The sequence below is a fragment of the Channa argus genome, chromosome 6 (genome assembly GCF_033026475.1).
Source record: "Channa argus isolate prfri chromosome 6, Channa argus male v1.0, whole genome shotgun sequence".
NCBI classification, from domain to species: Eukaryota; Metazoa; Chordata; class Actinopteri; order Anabantiformes; family Channidae; genus Channa; species Channa argus.
Window position 1 is genome coordinate 14,025,480 of NC_090202.1, and position 16,022 is coordinate 14,041,501.

Genomic DNA, 16,022 nt, shown 5'->3' on the forward strand with positions numbered 1-16,022 from the left:
CCATCACAGGGTGAAAAACAGAGAAACAAATTCTCTCCCTAGAGTTTCCTGTTCACCTGATCCGCTTGTCTTTCACTGGGGCCGTGAACACACACAAACAGAAGTAAAGTAAGGAGGAAGAACCACTGAGCTGCTGACTTGATAATTACTTACTCAAAATAATCAGACTGACCCAGCTGATTGGAGGCAGAGTAAACAACTTAAATTAGTTTGTAAGGACAAATAACAACCAATATACAAATCAGCTTCAGATTTCATTGGAGTGTTTCCCTTTATTTTTTCTGTCATCTTAAACGTCACAGAAATTGTTTAAATACTTAAAGACCAAAGTGACAACAATTGACCTCTCTTCAATTAATAGAACCATCTTGCCAGCTTTTTATTGCTGTTTCTAGGCTTGTTCCATGCTTTCATGGCAGTAATTATTTTCGTGAATCAAGCTCTTTGCCAACTAAGAAAGTGCAATGTGATTTTAATCTAACCTAGGTTGGGCATCAATTGTGCTAGTGCCAGGAGTGCTGTAACATCAAATGTCTGTAAATTGGTGAAATTAATTTTGCAACATTTTGTCTGCTAGTCCTGCAAAAGTGTACAAGTCCTGCAAAACGGAACTGCAATCTAATTTGCATTTAATGTCCTATATAATGTGCCCTTTATAACCCAAATTTTAAAAAAGTTGGGAAGATGTGTAAACAAAGATTTGCAATTCTCAACAATCCATATTTTATTTACAATAAAACAATAACAAAATATCAGATGTTAAAAATTAGAAATTAAATATTAGCTCCTTTTGAATTTGCTGTCAGCAACACATCTCAAAAAAGTTGGAACAGGGTGATGTTTACTATTAGGTAGCATCTCAACTGTCTGTAAACATCGGGGAAGTGAGGAGGCTGTAGTTGTTGTTTTTTTGTCTTTTTAATTGGGGTAGTAGATAATTTTAATGAATGAATAACAAAATTAAGATACTTTTGCCTCTCTCTACAATGGCAGAGTGTAAGAATCCAGATGAACCCTGATGACAGCATGGAAATATTCAAATACTCAAAATATACTGTAAATGTTTTATTATTATTATTATTATTATTATTATTATTATTATTATTATTATTATTATTATTATTATTATTATTATTATTATTATTATTATTATTATTATAGGTGTTTGCGATAGTACTTAAGATGTGCAATTGTCTATTACAGAGGCACAGGGAAATTGAATGTATGGTTTTAGTGACTGAGCTGCACCTGGCCCAGAGATTTTCTGTTCTGCTGATGCCTTTATAGTTCAGTGGTCAGGGTCAATAAAGCCACCATGTTTATTTGAGGAAAAGGGAAAAGGAGATCACACACCTGACAGTTCTCAAATGTTTTTGATGATGCTATAAAGATTGGTAGCTGCACAGTCACATTTACTTTTGTCACATATACCTTATATCAAAAGCTAAAAGCGAGCTATGTACAAAGAAAGCAAAACATCTGCAGTAAGTCAGGGAGTAATAACAGAGTGCCGTGGAATGAACTGTTGAAGTTTTGTGTGACACAAGTGCCAAATAAGAAATAAAAAAAAAAATTGATTCTAGACCAGGATGAGATGAAAGATTGTAGACATTTCTGTTCTCTCCCCTGTCAGCATGTCCTGTCCTACACAGATTTCACTCACAGAGTGCTCCAATATCCTAGTTTTCTTCAAATGAATTTGAAACTCTGAATTATAGAGCTATCACTCACATTCAGTTATTCGGATGATTGATCAGGAAATAGAGGAAAATTCCTATGGCAAATGCCCAAAGGGGATATTCACAAATCTCTGTGTCTGACCAACAGACCAACACTTTAAAAAATATTTTATTTACAGTGATATCTTTAAAGAATGGCAAAAAAAAAAGGCTTACTGCAGAGTTACTGCAGGGCAGGAGAGAGAGGGATATGGTTTGAAATGACAGGGATATGACAAAAGCAGGCGAGATTACAGCAATTACAGCAAGGTTTAGAAATGTATTGTGTCATTGATGTTTTAAGCATGTTTTGCTTTGGATGTTTCCTTGAATGAATGGAATAGTTCAGACCTATAGGCTGTGCACAAAAACATACTGAAGATATTTAGTTTCAGTTCAAGTCAGACCAAATGATTAATTTCATTCCGGTCTGAACTGGGAACGTCCAACCTGGGAAGACTGATTTTAATGAGTTTTCACGTTATCTCCAGGACAGATATGCTGTATTAAACCACATAGGAAACTAGAGGTTACCGGCTTAAATGATAAATCCACTGTAATACTGCTTTGTGTTAGGAAAGTCTACACTTCAGCAGAGTTACAGATATTTTTGACCCTTAAAACTGAGGTTCTGCAGGGAAGTGAGGAAAGTGTTGAATTTGTCTCCATTGACTGTCATGACCCTCAGGCCCAACACCTCTCTTTACTTTTCACGCTCCTCACTCCTGTTTTCACTATGAACGCGTTTACATGGACTTAAGTAACCGGGGTACTAAGAGAAATCAGCTCTCTTAGGTAATCAGAACAGCGTTTACATGCATTTAATCTGCGTATGCATGCAGCAGAAGACTAACCTGATTTCTCGTACACCTCAGCATTATTTTAGAAGCCTGGCACACAGATTTAAACTGTATAATAACAGAAAATGCTGCTTTTTGACATTTATCCCTGTGTGTGTGTGTGTGTGTGTGTGTGTGTGTGTGTGTGTGTGTGTGTGTGTGTGTGTGTGTGTGTGTGTGTGTGTGTGTGTGTGTGTGTGTGTGTGTGTGTGTAGGTGTGTGTGCTCGTGTTGAAGCAGAGTAACAGTGCAGGGGGATAGAAAGGAAAGACACATGAAGCTGATCCACAACTGTCTGGATTTAAAAAATCCACGGGGTAAAATTACTTATTTAGACTTATACGAGACAGTTTGTGTAAATTAAATTTTCTTTCGGACCTTACACCGATTTTGTTTTAAAAATAAGGAGACATCGCCCTGTTAACTCATTAACGATTTCTCCTTTCATTCATTCTTTCACTCAGCTGCGTGCAGCTTATTGTTTGTCTAATTTAAGTTGTCTGTCTGTTTTTTGTTACGCACATGCACAGTTGGAGAAAGTGGATTAGAAACCTGGTTACGCGTATACATGGCAGAGTAATTGGTGTTCTTCAACAGAAATGTATCTAGGGAAACCAGGTTTCCCTAATCCACTACCTCAATTTTGGAATCCAGCTTTTCAGTATAGATGACACTGACTGTAAAAGCTGACTGTAACCCGGTTACTTAAGTCCATGTAAATGCAGTGTGTGAAACCTACTCTATTTATCTAACACCTTCATCTAACACCCCTGATTCTTTCTGACACACACACGAAGCAAAGATTTAAGACTACCCCTAACCCCTCATCCTAACAAACTTCCACCTTCCTTCACACTAATAAGTTACTGGGCATATTCTTTATTTAGCAGTAGTCGAAAATACATTATTGCATATTTCAAAGTTAATGATTTAGTTTTCTTTAATAACACGCCAGTTCTATTATCATATTTTGTAGAAATTATATTTTAGGGAACAGGGCAGCACAGGGGTGGAGTGGTTAACGCTTCCACCTCACACCCTCTGGGCTTACTGTGTGGAGTTTGCATGTTCTCCAAGTGCTTTCCGTGGGTTTCCTTCAGTTACTCCGTTTTCTTCCCACAGTCCAAAGACATGCATGTAACTGGTGACTGTCGGTGTTGGGCACACAATAGATTGGCAACCTGTCCAACCTTGGCAAGTATTTTCAGGCCTCCCACCCAATGACAGCTATGATAGGCTCCAGTGTCCCCGTGACCCTAAACAGGATAGCAGTTACAGATAATCGATAGATGGATTTTATGGGACCATGTTTAAAACTAACAGTATGAAATGACATACTTGATGATCACAAAAGGCATTTTATATAAGATACTTGTGTTGTCCACCCTCAGCTGAAAGCCATGATCACTTACTACTCCTGTGTCTCTACAGATTCATGCACACACATAAATTGTTCAAGGTGACCCAAGATTCTTTAGAGTGGTAAGACACGGGAAAGGAAAAGAGGTCATGGGAAAGGAAAGAACTGACAAAAGTGACATGAGATGAACCGGTAGAAAAGGAAAAGAGGAGAAAGAAGGGAAAAGGGAGGTTAGCAAAATGTCAAGGAGACTTAGAGGTAACATCAGGAGACTGAGGCATTGTAATGCCCCACAATAGTGTCTGTGTGTGTGTTTGTGTATGTGTTGGGGGATGGGGGTGGATGGTGGTAGTGGTGGTGGTGGTCGTGGTCGTGGTTGGCGGGGGGGTGATGGGTGTGTGTGTTCCTGCACAGATAAACAGGGAAGCTCTCAGAGGGGAGTCCATCCTGGAATTTTGAACAGGAAATTTTTTTCTATACCTAAACAATGGTGTAAAACACACTCACACACAAATACAAACACTGAGTGCATACACAATCACTAACAAAGTCTTTAAAATTACATCTAAATTTATTAAATTAAACACCTATTTGCCTCTGTGTGTGTGTGTTTTTGTGTGTGTGTGTGTAGAGTACAGTGAATTTGTGTGTTCTCTGCATCTATGTGTGTAAGGGTTTGTGATTCATTTCATGTTTTTGCTAATCACTCATTAAAGTTGTATTTGTTAGCTTGCACCTGTGCATATACGAAGTAATCATAGCATGTTTATAATTCAGTTTAATAAATTTTCATTTTTAATTTGCTGCATTCATGTGCAACAGCAATAGCTTCCCCAGGTGTACACTTTGAAGTGAGATCTCACAGACACAAGTGCACATGCAGCCTTTCACACAGTGACGTGTTCAACGGAAGGCTGGAGTCATAACAAGTGCACAAACATGCAAACATGGAATATCTCCCTCTCTCTATCTTTCTCTGTCTCTCTCTCTTTCTCTCTCTCTCGCTTTCTCTCTCTCTCTCTGTCTCCCTTAATCTCTCTGTCTTCATGTGTATATGTAGGTATTCCCAGCTTCCTGTTTTTCATCCAAAGAATAAACACTTAGAGTTACCAGAGTAAAAGACATAGAAGGAGGGAGGATTTACTGTTGCATCATAAGTCTGCTGGCAGTCACTGCGCAATGAGTGCTACTGGAGATTTGGCTTTGAGCGAATAAGAGCTTATGTTTAAAAAAACAAGGCTGAAAATTACAGACTTACATGAAAAAGATGGTGCTGTTCAGGAGAGTAGAGTTCAGTTCAGGGAACACATTTCTCTGCTGCACAGAGTCTCGTCGTTTCTTTGGTTCCAGCTATTATGTAGCTGGCGTGTCAATATGAACATACTAAAAGCTGTCTCTATTAGGTGAATTGGCTGCCTCTCACATGTATTACAAGCAGAACAGTAATGGCTTTGTGGCTGGAAAACTTTGGTTTGGTAGCAATATAATATCATCCAAAAAAAACTTCCCCTAAACAGCATGTGAATTAATTTCTTTATACTTTGCTCAGTGTTATTTGACCCAAAGCTTTTTACATTCATAACTCACCAGGTATGTTATTTGTAAGTAACAGCTGTTTTACAGCTAATCATTCCACATTTAAAGTCAGTCTAAGAGAAAAATCTTTTACTTGTTGCCAAACCAATCTCATGGGTTGTTTCTAGTGGGTTCAAAGCCCTGCATGTCCCTGTGAGCAATGTGACATACCACAGACACGATCTGCACCTCAGACATTCATACTTTCCTGCTCTACAACTATTTTCAAAAAATGATCAGTGCAGCTGCTGTAGCTTTAGCTATTGCTGGAGGATACACAAAAGTAGAGACAACAAGAACTGGATGTTGCACACCACACATTTTGAAAGAAGTAGCACAGATTAATTTCAGCAGAAGACATTGTGACATGTGGACTGGAAGAGACAGGAATCAGTGGACAACCCACTTCACCTCCTGAGCCACAGCTGCCCAAACCATTATTTGGGTTATAATACTGTATTCTGATTGCTTTGGTAAGGTTATAAAAACAAAAAAACTCAATTAAAGCTACAAAGCATTTTGAAATCACAAAAAGTAAGATTACTGCAAAACTTACCAAGAAATCACAAATCTCTGATTTGTAAGGGCAAACTTTGCCTAGACATCAATGAGTCTGACTTCACATGAGGTATCAACGGTGTCTCTCCACATAGTCATACTAAAAGTATTTGAATATTCTAAAGTAAAGACATAGACAAGACACAGACAAGTAAAGCCATAGAAAGCGTTGCATACTGTAGCTTTAAGGTTAAAGAGCAGGAAGAAAGAGTTGTCCTATATGTTGTCAATCCATGCTGCCATCATAAATTCCAATCCACAGCCAGTAAAATTCCTAATGCTCATAAACTAAACCCTTAACAGGACAAGTGGTTTAGATGATGAATGGGATCCATGAAAATTCCCAATACATGAACCAGAAGCTATTTTATCTGTGCTTATTATTTGATTATATACTTCATCATCCTTGTTACATTATTACAAAATTAAAGAGCTGTAACATCCACAAAATCTTTAAAAGTGATTTTCATTGAACAAACTACCAGTGCATCATTTTAAGAGCAAGATTCGTTAAGAATCACAGCCTTGTGCAGTATGACATTATCGAATGCCTCATTGTGAACTACATGGCAACTGTGATATTTGTATCCATGGCAATGTGCTTGTCTATGATGCCTGCAGTTTCCTAGGTAGCAACAACTGTTGCTTTGTCTGAGCATGCATTAAAAAAGACCAGACATTTTTTAATTTAGCTAAAAGACTATTTCTTGATTACAAATAGATTGAGAGAGACAGAGAGACAGACAGACAAACAGATGTGGGAAAAAAAGAAAGAAAAACATCAGCTGGAAACAAAAGAAATTTAGCCAAAACTAGAAGTTCAGGCAGGCTAATGACCCAGTGAGGGAGAAAAAAAGCGAATGAATAGAGAGTGAAATGGAGCAAAGAGAATGGCAAGAGCATGTGGGTGTGTGTTCCTGAACAGAAGAATCAGATTAAAATAGAACAACAGCCATATGATGACAGCATGAGTGTCAAACACCTGACAGATAGAAAGAGTGAGATAATGGGATGCAAGGGACAAATGGAGAAACAGACAGGTGACAAGGAGATGGAGGGAAAGGGTGGGTAGGGGGTAGGTTTGGGAGATGTGAATAGTGCAACTATGCAGAACATTAGAGAATAGAGTCACAAAGAGGGATAGTGTGAATGGATACAGATGAGCAGAAAGTTGAGAACAAGGTAAAGGTGCGGATGAAGAATGGAGAGCATTAACATAGCCTCCAGGCCACTGTTCATGTGAGGAAGAACTGGTGTTTTTCTCATGTGCCCTTCCATCACTTTCCCTTTTTTCCTGAGCTCTGAATAGCTCTTCATTGCAGCTTCGCAGGAACAAAAGAAAGAAGATGAATTTAGGTACCATTGTCTCCAACAAGGGTGCTATCATACACAATACATTGCTCGATTTTTTTACAAGGTAGTGTTCAAGTGGCCATGATATTTAGACAGCCCTGATTGGCAGTTGTTGACATTTGAGTAAGAGCAATCCCACAACAATCAGAGCCACTGACATTTTTAACTGAAGACTAAAAACACATGTGTTCCCCCTGGTTTTATGTGGTGATTTATAATTTCTATAATTTTCTTATAATATTTTTTGTGGTTCCGTCTGAGAAAGAAGTGAAAAGTGTTTATCTTTAAACACCAACTTTAACTGACGTTTTAAATTAGCTTTTTGTTTCAAATAGTTTTATCTATTCAGTTTGCTTTTTATTTCATTCTTTTCAAATTTTAAAAATGTTTATTCTCTCACATCTAAAGCAATGTTATTTGTTGTTAATTGTTTTTAGTGTTTAAGTTTCTTTCTGTCTTAATATTAGCAGTTCATAATCTGTAAAAGCTTATTGAATGGTGCTACACAATAATGTTTAATTGATTTTGTTCATTAATAATTTATTATCAAGGTGCTTAGGATTTTACTCCATCACTACTCAGTCTTAATCTAATTATTTGTATAGCATTTTTTAAATAAAATATAACGACAATTAAAATGAGAAGAATGATTAATACTAACATGTGGGGAAAACATGAAGATTTAATGAAGGGACGTCAGCACCAACTTGGTCACTGGCATTATTGTCGTCATCAGGGTAATTGTAGGAATGACTCTTAATGTGGAAACATGACACTATGAACAATGACCACCACCAGAGGTGATGGGGAGAGGAAGAATCATGCAGTATGTAGGATGCTGATGCAGCTTAGTCACAGTCTGAAACAAAAGGAGACACGAAACACTTGTAAGCATAGAACAGAAGAGGCTCACTTATTTACTCACACAGATGATTATCAAAAACAGCTGCACACCAAATGAGCTAGCACCACACAGTTAATAATTTCCCATCAACGAGAATGTGTCAGTGTGTTAACCAGGCTAATGTGAAACTACAAAGAAGTCTTAGCAACTGAACTAAGCTTTAGTTTGCTGAAAGTCAGTGAACAGTGAAATAACTAAAAGCATGTGTGAGTTTGAAGGCACAATTAAGTATTCACATCTCTAAATGCCATGAGTGGTTAAACAGGCATTAGTAGTTTGTTACTTTCATCTCTTTATTTTTAACACTGACTTGTAATTTGTACTGTATTTGATTCATTTATCTTAACATGTATATATGGGGTTGTTTTGCTTTGACTTGAGCAGTCAGCAGTGGTTGACATATCCACTTATTCCATCATTTACAACAACCTGTTGTGTCACTCTATTTCACACTTTGTAGTAGGGATACAAATTTTAACTAGTTTCCTCAGACAGTAGTCAGCAGTGTTTACCATCAAAATTAGAAAAAAATCATTAACAAAAAGTTTTGAAATTCAGCTCTCCAAATAAAACTGTCACTGAAATGACCTGTGCTCACAGCAAGAACGAGCAAATTAAAAGAAAAGAAAAACTGTTGAAATAAACAACACAAGTTCTATTAATAATAAATTAAACAACACAAAGACTTTATTTGAAATTATTGCACAATTGTCCAGACAAAATGTCAAGTTTTAAAAACAAACAATGCTGCACTTCATTTTCAATCTGTGTATGAGATAAAATTCTTCTGGCCAAATTTAGGCCAATAAATAACTTGCAATACTGAATAAATAACAATATTCCAATACTGCTTTAATTACATTGACCTGTGTGTTATTGACTGTAGCTGTTATTAGTCGCAAAGCTAAACAACACCTGCTGAGCTGGGACACATGCTGTTACAGTGCAACAGTAATTGTGCCAAATCTTTGTCAACAATATCAACAGCAATTTTTGTTTTTCCTGCACCATGTTGTTCCCCCCTTGTCTTTCTGATGGGTGAGTTGTAGTCTGTATTATGACTTTCTATCATGACTGAAATAAAGCCTGCCATGGCAGATCACTGCTCCCTTACCTTTGTTCTATCTCCATTTGAATTGTTTAAACAATTTTACTTCCAAGCAAAAATTAAGGAATGTAGGTAACCCACAGTAACCACCATAGCAAAGTGAGCATCTTCAGTGTTCATCAGCATACTAATTGTTAATGACTGTAGTTGGGTAGCTGTGGGAGGATGGTATCCAAGTTCTTTGTGCTAATAGGCCAATTGACAAGAGGTCTAATTATTAAGAAGCAGAAAGAAAATTTCAAATGTGGGCAAAGATCCACAGTTGGACTTTTGCACATTAGAAAGGTAAGGTTCACCCAGAAAGCCTAAATATAGATGAACAATTTTAGTTTTTATTACATTGCTATTTTTTCACAGATAGTTAGGTGTAATTATTAAACATGATGTGATCGAACAGATTTCCCAAAAGAACAAACCAGTTAATAAGGCTGTTCTTTAAATCTAACTTCTCCCTTTTGTTTTTTCTCTCTTTTAATTTAAATGTAATATTCATTAGACCAGATGAGAACAGCTGTCTGCTGCTGTCTCTGGTGGTGCTAAAACAGCCTTAGACTGAATGGGATTTGGCAGACATTACGACCAGAATATTATTGTTAAATGTTACACCATATGGAACTGGTTCAAATCAATCTTGCTGAATTTGTTATAGATGAGGTCATAAGAAATTTGGCCATGAGCTTTAATTAAGGCATGGAGTCTTAGTGATAATACCATGTGTGATACAGACTGCTCTATAATGTATATGCCATATAGCACAGTAAGAACCAACAACAACTTTTCCCAATACACTGGGATCTAGACTTAATTGTATCTGTGTTTCTTGGCTTCTCTCCAGACATTCTTGCAGCTCCTCAAAATTTGTCTCTCTCCTTCAAGCAATGTGTGAATGTCATCAGAGAGCAGAATTCATGGGATTCCCCTGCTTAGTCTGTCAATTTCTGCCTTTCTGTCTGTACTTTCAGGTCTGTATTTCTGTTTCTCACGCATTCTGTCTATCATCCACTTCCCTTGAGTCTCACTGGGGAAATGTTTATGAACTATGTTGTTATGTTGTCTTTTGGCTGATGTCAGCTTAATCACTCTTATTTAAAACTCAAGCAAAATCCTGCCTCTCTTCTTCATACTCTTTCTCTCAGGGACGCACTTACACACACACATACAGACTTTGGTTAATTAACCAGCAGCCCAATGAGGCACCTGTTTCTCCTGCTCCTCACACAGTGATAGGTCAGCCTTATCATCACCATAGCAGCGACAAAATTTATTGTTTTACACCTGCAGTCAAAAACCTTTGTGTTAGTGTGTGTGTGTGTGTGTGTGTGTGTGTGTGTGTGTGTGTGTGTGTGTGTGTGTGTGTGTGTGTGTGTGTGTGTGTGTGTGTGTTTTGTGAGTTCTTCACCCCTTTTCTCGGTCTACACTTTGATAAAATTCTCAATCCACAATCTACTTTTTTGAAATATTAGTGGAATGTTGTACGTGTGTATGTGTGCATGGAGAGGCCCTCCATCATGGCTTGGCTGTATTCTACAGTGCATGTGTCTCCAGTATGTTAGTGATGCTACTGGAGACCCAGCTCTGTTGGAATAACAACCAGGACCCAATGCAACGATACATGGCTCCTTCCAGCAATGCTGCACGTGTTTGAGTGTGTGTGTGCGTGCCCTACTCACCTAAATAGCCACTGAGGAAGACACATTGAATATGTCTTTACATTTGTATTCCATCCCTCCTGTATCCCTTTATCTACTGACAATTGGCAACAAAAACGTACCATCAGTAATTCACTTAGCACAACTGTTAAAAGGTGAACCGTATGTCGCTTGTCAACTTAAATATTCACAGGAAAACATGCAGCGGGTGAGAGAGTAGGCAAGCCAGCGATTTACTGATATCCCCTGAGGGACTAGTCAGAGCATGTAAATTGTTGGTTTCACATAAACATATAAAGGAGCATGCCTTTTATCATCTGTGAGCGGGACGCCATTACCCTTCATCCTGTTGCTGTTAGATCAAGGTCAGAACTCTTGAATTGCAGATTTTCCCAATACACAGTGTTCAGTGGTCTTATGTACAACGGAGCAGACAAGAAATATAGTAGTTATACCCTAAAGGCTCCAATTAACTCCTTACACTAATCCTCCCTGACGAGTCTTTTGCTTTATCGTTTGTGGCCAATTTAGAATATTAGTAATCAGCTAACGGGCTAATTTAAAACCTTAGCCTTAAATAAATGTTTCATTCACTGTATTCATGAGTGTAATCAAGCTCTAAGTAATGTGGGGGTGTTTTGTATTTAATAATGTGTAAAATAGTTTGTGAAAATAATATATTTAATGTCAAGTTCAAAGCTGAATGGGGACTCATCAGTCTAATAATGTGGAATATGATTCACTTCCTGTGTTTGTTCAGAATTAATTACATTTACCTACAACTGATTTGACTCAAAGGTAGTGTAAAGATTATAGGATCTTTATCAGGTTTTTCCTGCACATCTTCATATTTAGGTAAGAGATATTGAAGTGACTTTATTCCTCATCAGAAAAAAACTAAACAAAAAGTGTTGTGAAAAAAGGAAAAATAAAAGCAATTTGTTTTCATGTAGGTATGGAGAAGTGGATGATTTCAAATTATGGTGGGGGAAGAGGGGCTGTAGGAAAAAATAAGTGGACAGGATTATGATTATAGTTTTGATCTCCCACATGAAATGGTGGTGAGTGCACTGGATTTTATTTTGATAGTCATGGCTACTTTTGCAAAAACACAACCTATAAGACATGTGTGTCACATCAGCCAAATAACATCTCATCCAAATAAACAACTGTCATTTACCTTTTCCGGCAAAGTCTTCTATCCAAATTGTCAAACACCAGGTCATAAATGATCGCAAAATGGGAGCATAATAGAAAACAGGTTTCTTTTGTAAAATATTACTCACAGGGTTAACCTACTTGAATGAAATATCGCCATGACAACTGTGATCTAGATTCTTCATATATTTTCGCAATTTATCTACTTTTGTCATTGTGTTTCTCCTTGGAGAAATTGACTATTTCTGTCTTGGAGAAAGATCTCTCCTCTGTTCTTTCGAGTAGGATGTATTCCTATCAGAATAAGAGTATTAGTATAACAGTATATACAGACTGTAAAGCCCTTTGAGGTTAATTTATGATTTATGAAATAATGAGAATCCATGTGTGAAAGTATATGGAAATGTAAAGCAGCAGGAGGTGGTGTTTAAGCCTCTTTAAAAAAAAAAGCAATTTTTTCTTCGAAGAAAATATATTCGCCCTAGCATTTTTTGCTTCTTATACCACAGGTGTATAAATTTTGTTTTAACTTTCACCATTGCAGTTCAGAGGGGGGTCAAGTTCAGAGGTGGGTAAAGTACATGTGCTAATCAGCTGGAATACTTATATCAAAATATCAAAATGTATAAAAGTCAGGTTCTGTGTTTTTAATATAGAAGTGCAACCCCTGCAAACAAACCAGTGCTCTGTGTATTGCTCTACAGTATGTGGTCTGCTCACCAGGCTGACAAAGAAGGCTATACAAACCTTAGAAAGACTGTGCTAATATTATCTGGCCCAGTTCTGCTCAATAGGAAATTATCTCAATATTATACAGGGCTGATTTGGCTTTATCCTGCTAGCTGCAGCTCTGTCCATGTAGACTTAATTAAACTTTTCAGAGAGTTGTCCTCCTGCAGTTATGCTGCAAATGTCTGCCTCCGCCTCTATTAACGCTCCTGTCTGCTGGAGTTCAGGGAAAAGATTGAATGAAAGGGGAAGATTTTGCCCTGCATTTTTTCCATTATGTACATTTATTATCAGTCGACATTTCTGTGTTCAACAGCCAAGTCCTGTTTTACTATTATCTCATTTCCATACCATTATACCTGTGGCTGACGGCTGTGCTAGCTGCCTTACTGAGATGTTAAAGGCTTAAGTGCCCCCCTAAAGGGTAAATTGAGCGTAGCTCTCACAGCAGAAGCTAAAACATCTGAGACACTTAAGACTGTAGAATGCAGAAATGTATTAATCTTTAATAACTATCGTTAACACATTTTATTGTAATGTGTAAAAAGTCCATGCAAACTGTCAACTTTGTCAATAACAGTCTTATATTAGCAGTGTTATGTGCAATATGTCAGACAGTAAACAGCAGAGCCAAGGTTAACTGGTTAGTATTTGACACCATAAGTATGGTATCTTAAAGAAGCCCGTGTGCATATGTGTGAGGGGGTGGTCCGAGAAAGATAAAGAGTGGAATCAATGTTTAGCTATGCTGATCACATGTGCCCTTCAAAATGTCAAAGCCCTTTCAAGTGATTAGAAAAGCTGGTGATAGGGACAACAACAACAACCACATCCTAATGAAAGGAGGAGCGGAGGAGAAACAGGCGGAAAAGTCTGGACATTAATGTAAACTTTAGGGTTTGGGTAGGGCGATGCAGGAAAAAAAGATGAGATAAATGTGGAGAAGAGACTTGGTTAAATAGGTAAAATAAGTGTAAATGATGCAAACAAACAACACCAACAAAGGTTAGTCTTAGATTATAAACCTTCAACACAAAAAGAACTGACCACATTTGAGAATGAATTATAAATAATTTAAAATATACTGCAGATTATCCTTCAAGGGATGGATTTTTTAACTCTTATCAACTTATTTATTTCATGTCAAATGTGTCACCATACCACCGAGTGTGTGCCCCAGTATGACCACCCCTTAAAAAATATCCTGATCCATCTCTGAATAAGAGAAAATACATCCTGGTTCAGATTGACGAAGAAATTATGAATGACAGTATTAAAATGACTTGAATCTATGAGTGTGTTCTGAAGCTGAATCTAAATAACTATATTAAAATAATGACTGCGCAGTATAATTGTAATGGCCCTTCACATTGTCCTGCCATGCTGTTTTGATTCATGGTTGTCCTGTATTAAAAATGTACTCCGTTATGGCATTTGCAAAACAATTCAGATAAAAGCTTTGGCCAAATTTGTCATGAATTGAAATGGCATTAGAGAAGAACAAACTGCGTTAGCGTAATGAAATCATGTTGCTGTGTTGAATCAGATTTTGGAGACACTCATGCTTCAGTTTGGAACTAAACATAGGATTACATTGTGTAGCTTGTGAGTCATGACCCTTAACAACCCTATTAGATGAGCTCTAAACGTATGACATTCAATGAAAAAGAGATAGTTTTTCATTTCTGTTTCCAAAAATCTTTGCAGTAATTTAAATTGAAGTAATTAGCAAATGTGAATATAAATGCTAACAAAAAAAAGCTTCAGTTTCAGTGTCTGCACAAAGACTTGGGAGTGGGTTGTTGGGTGTGTGTGTGCGTGTGTGTGTATAAGTGAACATGTATGTGATGATGGAGATGAAGGTAAATTAATATAACAGATGGTTTGAGGTTTATGGCAAGAAATGATTGCGAAAGGTCATAAGGCAGAGTCTGACATTTACCGAGGCATATGTCTTATTGCTAGTAATGCCCCCCCCACCCACCACACACACACACACAAACACACGCACGCACACACACACACACACACACACACACACATAAAAGCACACATAAAAGAAAATAACGAAAGTTTTCATCATCTTTTCTCTACGAGTTCTTGACAACTGATTGGGAAAGACTAGAGCCAGAAGCCTTCGTTGTTTGTGTGCTGTTCAAATCAGCTGAAATATTACTTATCAGGATTTACACAAGCATTTCAAGATCCACAGCTTTGATTGTTCCTCTCTCGAACACACAGGCCACACGCTCACACACAGGCTGGCAGGGCTCCAATTTCATTACAGGAGCACTTTAGCAGCCTTAGTGAGTGATCAAAGCTAATCACATTTAATCATATCTAATCATATGCAATAACCAACACTGAGTGCTTAGGCATGACAAGACTCTCCACTGTCTCTCCATTCTGCCCCTCCCTAAACTGGAGTGACAGTTGGAGGAGAAAAGAATTTAGGAAGGAATTGTCAAGAGAACGAGAGAAAGACAAAAGTGAGGGGGGGAGATGGGCACCCCCAGTAGACCATCCAGCCCGATCAAATTTTGAAGTCCCGATGAGATGCTTCTTTAGATTGTAGTTACATGTAATAAAAATAATGCAAGAGTGCAGTATCCAGACTGAAACTGATTTTATAGATGTCACATGGGATGTTAGGAGCCTCTGTAATGATCAGACGTGCCTCTGTAATTTGTAATATTTGTGAAAGTTGAAAACATAGAAATCTCTGTAGCACAAACTTTTTTTTTTGCATGATCTTAAAATACAGGTTGTCATTTCTAACCCTAACCTCTACACTTTTTCCAAATGTAATCTTTGTTGAAGTAGAAGCCTGCTATTAAAAGACCAAAGAGAGCACTGCTCTCAATTGCAGTTACATTGTCCTTTTTAATTACAATGTATATGGTAACGACGTAGTACTATGATGGTGTTGTCACACATGAAACAACTTCCCCCTGCACCTGAGGGTGGCTGTTTTGTTGCAATTTTATTCTTCCCTAAACCAACCATTGGACAACAATGTACACTTTATGAGTGATGCACTGGGTGTGCAAAGGCCAGAAAGTAAACAGAATT

At 37.5% G+C, this 16,022-nt stretch overlaps 1 protein-coding gene across 2 annotated transcripts in view; it reads left to right on the plus strand.

Annotated features, from left to right (window-relative positions):
• LOC137128903 (cGMP-dependent 3',5'-cyclic phosphodiesterase) overlaps nt 1–16,022 on the plus strand; it is a 140,549-nt gene that overhangs the window by 94,726 nt on the left and 29,801 nt on the right. The window lies entirely within an intron of this gene.